The sequence below is a fragment of the Bufo gargarizans genome, chromosome 3, assembly GCF_014858855.1.
Source record: "Bufo gargarizans isolate SCDJY-AF-19 chromosome 3, ASM1485885v1, whole genome shotgun sequence".
NCBI lineage: Eukaryota > Metazoa > Chordata > Amphibia > Anura > Bufonidae > Bufo > Bufo gargarizans.
In genome coordinates this window covers 587,009,457-587,017,226 of record NC_058082.1, presented here as the reverse complement: position 1 = coordinate 587,017,226, position 7,770 = coordinate 587,009,457, and the positions used below count along the sequence as shown (strand labels likewise).

At 37.5% G+C, this 7,770-nt stretch overlaps 1 long non-coding RNA gene across 1 annotated transcript; it reads right to left on the bottom strand.

Annotated features, from left to right (window-relative positions):
- Window positions 1-2,158: 2,158 nt before the first annotated feature.
- On the bottom strand, window positions 2,159-6,867 carry LOC122932947. Its single transcript, XR_006388359.1, has 4 exons — window positions 6,809-6,867; window positions 6,174-6,244; window positions 3,913-3,957; window positions 2,159-2,339 (listed from the first exon to the last, which is right to left on the bottom strand). It is a non-coding gene; the product is annotated as an uncharacterized LOC122932947 (long non-coding RNA).
- Window positions 6,868-7,770: the final 903 nt, after the last annotated feature.

The window sequence follows — 7,770 nt, the reverse complement described above, 5'->3', positions numbered from 1 at the left end:
AGGGCTGGACTTATTTTTTTTTTTTGTTTCCTGTCAACGGATACATTAAAAATCGGATGACATTCGAAAAAAATGAGAGAAAGTAGGACAAGCTTAATTTTTTTCAGGATCCGTATACTCGAAAATAGGAAAACGGAACGGATTCCGTGATTCGGACAGCACTATGATTGGTGTCCGCATTTTTACAGAGGCAATTGAAATTAATGGATCTCAAAAAAAGTTCCGATTTAAATTGGAACGGAAACGGAGTGTTAAAACGGACGTGTGAATTGTACCCTTAAAGTAAGATTACTTAGTCACCAGGAGTTCTTCCTCTTTGTCACTAATCTTGGTTACAACCATCGAATCCATTGAATTTCTAGTCGGTGCAAACCAGTTGCTGTAGGCCACGCCTTCCTAGCGCATGTGCTCTTGTGATTAATACTTTGCTGAAATTTTGCATATAAAGAAATATTGCTTGTAGATTGCAGATTTGCTTAATACCTCTGGTATGTCAATGTCCATGTTGTGTGACTATGTGTGCACATCTAGTAAGTATAGATGGCTGCAAATATGACCTGGAGGTTTTTCAGGTTCGCCTGCCATTAAAATGATTGGGACCTGCCGCAAACCTGCGGTTCGCGAACATTTATTCGCGTTCGCGCACCGTCCCAGCAGATGTTCGTCCATCACTAGTGTATTTATTTGATTAATTGATTGGTTTGGCTATATATATGTTACTAGTCACTTGCATTTTTTGCTTGAGAAAGGCTCTATGGATGAGCCGAAACGTTGCTGCATTGTACCACATGGGTAAATACATTTTTCAAAATTTTTATATTTCCGGAAGTGCTGTCCATTTTTCTATATTATGTTTAGGTCACTAGCCAGTGTGTATATATATATATATATATATATATATATATATTATAGTGCATATAAAAAGACTACACGCCCTGTTAAAAATGTCAGGTTTCTGTGATGTCAAAAAATGAGACAAATATAAATCATTTCAGAACATTTTTCACCTTTAATGTGAGCTATAAACTGTACCACTCAATTGAAAAAAAAAAAAAAACTGAAATCTTTTAGGTAGAGGGAAGAAAAAATTTAAAAATAAAATATTATGGTTGTATAAGTGTGCACACCCTTAGGCCCCATGCACACGGCCGTGTGCGGGCCGTGGAACCACGGCCTGGATCCCTCCTGAGAGCAGGAGCGCACGGCGTCACTGGTTGCTATGACGCCGTGCGCTCCCTGCTGCCGGCACAGTACAGTAATACACTGGTATAGATCATACCAGTGTATTACTGTATTGCGGCGGCAGCAGGGAGCGCACGGCGTCATAGCAACCAGTGACGCCGTGCGCTCCTGCTCTCAGGAGGGATCCAGGCCGCGGTTCCACGGCCCGCACACGGCCGTGAACAACGGCCGTGTGCATGGGGCCTTAAACTAATAGTTTGTTGAAGCACCTTTTGATTTTATTACAGCACTCAGTCTTTTTAAGTATGAGTCTATCAGCATGGCACATTTTGACTTGGCAAGATTTGCCCACTCTTCTTTTTCAAAAAAACTCAAAATCTGTCAGATTGCGAGGGCATCTCTTGTGCACAGCCCTCTTCAGATCACCCCACAGATTTGGAATCAGATTTAGGTCTGGGCTCTGTCTGGGCCATTCCAAAACTTTAATCTTCTTCTGGTGAAGCCATTCCTTTGTTGATTTGGATGTATGTTTTGGGTCGTTGTCATGCTGAAAGATGAAGTGACTCTTCAAGTTCAGATTTCTAGCAGATACCTGAAGGTTTTGTGCCAATATTGACTACCCCCGGACATCAGAATAGCCCATCAGTACCCCCATCAGACTAAAATAAAAAATAATCTTACCTGTCCTGTGCAGCAGCTCCTCTTCAGCTGTTGCACTCCCATCTTCCTGGCCTGTGCTGCAAAGTCACATGACTGCATGCAGCGTCAGGTCATAGTGCGCGCACTACGTCCTGACGCTGTACGGGGTCAGGACAGTGCAGCACAGGCCGGGAAGATTGGAGCGCCACACCTGAAGAAGAGCGGCAGCACAAACCAGGGAAGGTAAGTATTATCTGCGCTTGCAGAGCTTGGCTCCCTGCTCCAAATACATACTAGTGAGCGCTTCCATAATGGAAGCACTGACTAGTATGGAGCGAACCATACTGATAAATTCAGTGTGGTGAGCCATGATGACATGGCACCTAACATTACAGTTAATATGTTGATTATATTATTTACTTACCTATGTGAAGAATGGGTTAACCCAGATGCTGTGGGTGCTTGCGCTGATATCTTCAAATTTGATTGGAGATCACTTTAACTGCCAGTTTGAGAACCTATAAAAGAACAGAAAATAACGATTTTGGCTCATTCACGTAAGTATTTTTCAAGAGACAGACCTGCGTTCATCTGTGTCATGGAAGATCTGTTGAAACAACTTATTTTCAGAGCAGAAAGCAAAGGGGGAGAAGAATGGCTGAGGAAGTGCTTACAGCAAGGACCGGACCAGCAAGAAGAGCTTCTTTTATCTTCTAATCCCGTCTGCTGCGCAGTACCTGGCGCGAGCGCCGAACTGATCGATCCTCCCTGCGATAATTTTTTGCGCATGCGCGAAAAACCTGAGACCCGCTCGCCGATTAAAAAACGTCAGCGGAGAGACAAGAGGGCATATTCCCCTTCACAATATGCGCCTCCTTCTAAGACCAAGAAAACCAACTTATCTTCAAGCCGAGCCAGCAGGAAAATTCAACGGCGTCATTTTCAACAGCATTCAACTGTCACTCAGGAGCCATCACCTGCTTCAACAGTTGATCATCCTCCTACATCATCTGCTTCTGGTGAGCTGAATTATAACTTTTTAAGTGACTGCAAACCGCAGGGCACTATTAATCAAGAGATTAATTCACTTGACATTGATTCTTCTAAATTGAAGATTCAGTTGTTTGATGAATTTTTACTTTACCTATCTAAAAAGGATGAGTCACCAAAAAATGTTTGGTCTGGATTAGCAGATGTCAGTCAAGTTAATACCCTTAATAGTCTGACTGCTGCTAATTCAACCATTCAACCGTTCACTAATGTACCTAAAATGTCCAATATTAACCCTGAAATGGCAGTAATTCCTGAGCTTGAATTTAACTCAGGTATAAAAGAGACATCTGTTAAAGAAGTTCTGGCGTGTCAAATTTCTCCATTAGGGTTTCATTTACCCTTGAGCGTGAAAGAAAAAATTTGGAGAAAAGAATATGTTGAAATTTTTTCTCTTCTTCCTTCATCTAGTGAGAATTTAAAAAGTGAATTATTGAAAGACAAAAAATCAGATTCTGAAGAAAATAGAAAATTACACCAGAAATCCTTTTTTAACTGACTGCAAGCATTTAATATATACGCAGCAGTTTTGGGTGAAAAATTTCCTAGTCTTTGTACTGGTTTAATTTACCATGTAGATACTATTTTGGAGGCATATAGAAATTTTGGCGGAATGGGTTGGTGTCTGTATGACGAATCCTTTCGTCAGAAACTTGCAGTATATCCGAATCTAAATTGGGGTAGTAAAGATGTCGGGCTTTGGTTGAATTTAATGCTCCCTAACAAAAACAATCTTTTTCATCAACCCAATTTCATTAACGTCAAAAAAGGTATCTGTTTTGCATTTAACGAGTCGCATTGCAGATGGCAACATAATTGCAAATACCGACACGAGTGTTCTTTCTGTGCCGGTTCTCATTCAGCCTCAAAATGTTTTAAAAAACAAGGTATTCACTTCCCAATTTCTAACAAGGAAATTCAATCGTTTAAACAAGGTGACTCCGCTGAATTTGCCAATAATAATTCAGTGGCTAGGTCATTACCCAAACATTCAGATGGCTAATTTATTAATTGACAGTTTTACCAATGGGTTTTTCATACCTGAATTTGTGGGTCCAGGTTGCATTCTAGTTGAAAATGCGTTATCTGTAAAACAAAATATTGACATTGTTAAAGAAAAAATTGAATCTGAAATTTTGGCAGGTAGGATTGCTGGTCCCTTTGATTCTCCCCCCTTCTTGAATTTTCGTATATCTCCTTTAGCTTTAGTTCCTAAAAAAGAACCAAATTCTTTTCGTCTTATTCACAATTTATCTTATCCTAAATTCAGTTCCTTAACGATGAGATGGAAAAAAATAAAGCCAGTGTGAAATACTCCTCATTTGATCAAGCTTTGTCTTTTTTACAAAAAGCAGGCCGCAATTCTCTTCTTGCCAAAGCTGACATTAAATCTGCTTTCAGACTACTACCTATAAACCCCATCGGTTATAATTCTTTGGGTTTTTATTTTCTCGATAAATTCTTTTATGATATGGCCCTTCCCATGGGATTCACCCTATCTTGCTTTTATTTTGAGGCGTTTTCAACTTTTCTACACTGGGTTATGGATATTCACTCAGGTAGTGGATTTTTACTACATTATCTCGATGACTTTTTATTTATAGGTCGTGTAGATTCGGATGATTGTATGAATCTTCTGAATAGATTCATTGGTATAGCTAAATATTTCTGCATTCCATTAGCTGTAGATAAAACTGTCTATCCTACTACGAATCTCAAGTTTTTGGGCATAGATATAAATACAGTAACAATGGAATTTAGCATACCAATGGAAAAAATCCAGAATACTGTTCAACAATTAACTCGCATATCCGGAAAAGAAAAAATTACGCTTAAACAACTTCAGTCTCTTTTAGGTTCTCTTAATTTTATTTCTCGTGTGATTCCCATGGGAAGGGTCTTTTCTAAAAGATTGTATGCTGCCACATCAGGTAAGTCCTCACCTCTATCCCATATTCGCATCACCAAACAACTAAAGGATGACATTTCAGTTTGGTTGCAATTTTATGTGAATTTAACGGTCACACCATTTGGCAGGAAGAGTTTGTTGGCTCAGACACCTTGTCTCTTTATACAGATGCGTCTGGTGCTATTGGATATGGTGCTTATTTTGACAACTTTTGGTCTGCCGAACGTTGGCCTTTAAATTGGATTACTAATAACAAGTACTCAAAAAATTTGGTTTTTCTAGAATTATTTCCAGTTCTAGTTTCTCTAACAATTTGGTCCTCAGTGTTTCAGAATAAGAGAATTCTGCTAAGGTCGGACAATATGGGAGTAGTTTTTTCCATAAACTGTTTAACTTCAAAGTCTCCGTTAGTTTCTTCATTATTGCGTAAGATAGTTTTTCAATGTCTAAAATTTAACATTTGGATAAAAGCTAGATTTATTTCTGGGAAAACTAATTATATTGCTGATTATTTGTCCCGACAGCGCTTCAAGGAATTCTTCTTAATGACACCTCGAGCTTCCCGAATGGGAATTCCTTGTCCAACTCATCTTTGGGAGATATCAGAGGATTAACTAATGAACTTAATTTTGGTTCATTAGCCAAGAATACATGGGCAGCATATTCTGCCGCATGGTTGGATTGGAAGCTTTTCTGCATATCTCAAAAAATTTCTTACATTGATTTTAATTTAGGGAATTTTATCAAATTTATTATATATCTTTACAACAACGGTTTACAAGCCGATTCTATTTCTAAAAAATTATCGGGCATTTCTTTTTTCTTTAAATTAAAAGGCGAAAGCTCTATTCTGAATAATTTTATCATTAAACAAATGATTAAAGGTATCAAAAGAAAGTCAGTCCACAATGTTAAGACCAGCCCTTTATCTATTGAATTGTTACAAAAGGTCATATGTAATTTAGTATTAGTTTGTTCTTCGGAATATGAAACCAATTTATTTTCTGCAGCATTTTCTATAGCTTTCTTTGCTGCTCTAAGATTAAGCGAGATTGCTGCAGACAATAAAATCTCAAATCCCCCATTATTGATATAGGACCTTCAAAAGTTGTATGGATTTTTGGTGATGAACTGATTCAATTGGCTGAGAGAAGATCTGCTTTTAGACATTCTACTGTTAATTTAGGTTATTCAGCAGAATTTTCCATAAACTGGTTTTCCTTTGCTGACCTTAAAATTTCTGATATCTTCAAGAATGTCAGCCTTATATATTCAAAAATGTCGAAACCTGACCTGTTTATTTTACATATTGGCTCGTTTGATTTGGGAAAAATCAAAACGCATTTGTTAATTTATGAATTAAAAGAATTGTTATGTAAAATATGCTACTTACTTGATGGTGTTGTACTCGTATTTTCTGACATCATCCCAAAATTTTCTTGGTTCAATTCTGAGTTATCCTTTCTGGAAACAATTAGGAAAAGAATTAATAAAAAAAATGGAGATTTATTTGAAGGAAATTGGTCATGGCAATTACAGACATGTTGAATTAGAAGGATTCGTTAGAGGACTTTACCAAGAAAAGGATGATCAGCTTTCTGATATTGGATGTGATATATTCATTTCAGATTTGCAGAACATAATTGATAATGGTTTTTATTAAAGGCTTGCAATGTTTATTGGGCCACTTGTTTTTATGTGGCGTTGTGGGGTTAAGTCACTCTCTGAGTGGACTGAGTGTTATATGGTTTATTGGTTTAAATATTTACTTATTTATATTTGAGAATAAATTGGATTAACCAGATTATAATTAATTGGTTAAGTAATAAGCATTGCGGCCTTTAATTACCCAACTAAATAAATAAAGATATTTGCTTAAATTCTATTTTGAGTGATGATTTATTCTATTTTGTGAATTGGAGCGTATGACATCATGGAGCGAACCATACTGATAAATTCAGTGTGGTGAGCCATGATGACATGGCACCTAACATTACAGTTAATATGTTGATTATATTATTTACTTACCTATGTGAAGAATGGGTTAACCCAGATGCTGTGGGTGCTTGCGCTGATATCTTCAAATTTGATTGGAGATCACTTTAACTGCCAGTTTGAGAACCTATAAAAGAACAGAAAATAACGATTTTGGCTCATTCACGTAAGTATTTTTCAAGTTCCCTCCCTCCCTTCCCTATTTATTTTGTCGCTTTGCTTATTGACGGGGGTTAAGTCACTCTCTGAGTGGACTGAGTGTTATATGGTTTATTGGTTTAAATATTTACTTATTTATATTTGAGAATAAATTGGATTAACCAGATTATAATTAATTGGTTAAGTAATAAGCATTGCGGCCTTTAATTACCCAACTAAATAAATAAAGATATTTGCTTAAATTCTATTTTGAGTGATGATTTATTCTATTTTGTGAATTGGAGCGTATGACATCATTCATTTTATAAGACGCACAAACATTTTCCCCCCACTTTTGGGGGAAAAGAAGTGCGTCATAAAGCGAAAAATATGGTATTCTACACAGTAAAAAAATTAAAAATCATGTTTTTGCGTTTCCATTTTCTGACAACCGTATTTTTTTTATTTGTTTTGACGATTGTGTTCGGTAGGGTCCCATTTTTGCTGGAATGAGATGATGGTTTGATTGGTATCATTTTGGAGCACATATGACTTTTTGATCGCTGGGTAAAGCACATTTTGTGATGTAAGATGATAAAAAAGACTTTTTTGGCACTGTTTTTTTTATGGCATTCACCAGACGGATTGAATCACATGATATTTTTATAGAGCAGGTTGTTAAGGACACAGGGATACCTAATACCGTATTTTTTGCCCTATAAGACCAAAAGTGGGGGGAAAATAGCAGTGCGTCTTATGGGGCGAATGCTGTATTTTCAATGATACACCCGCCGCGATGCTACGCGGCGGGTGTATCAGCTGTGAGGGAGGAGGGGCTGGGGCCGGCATCTGCATTT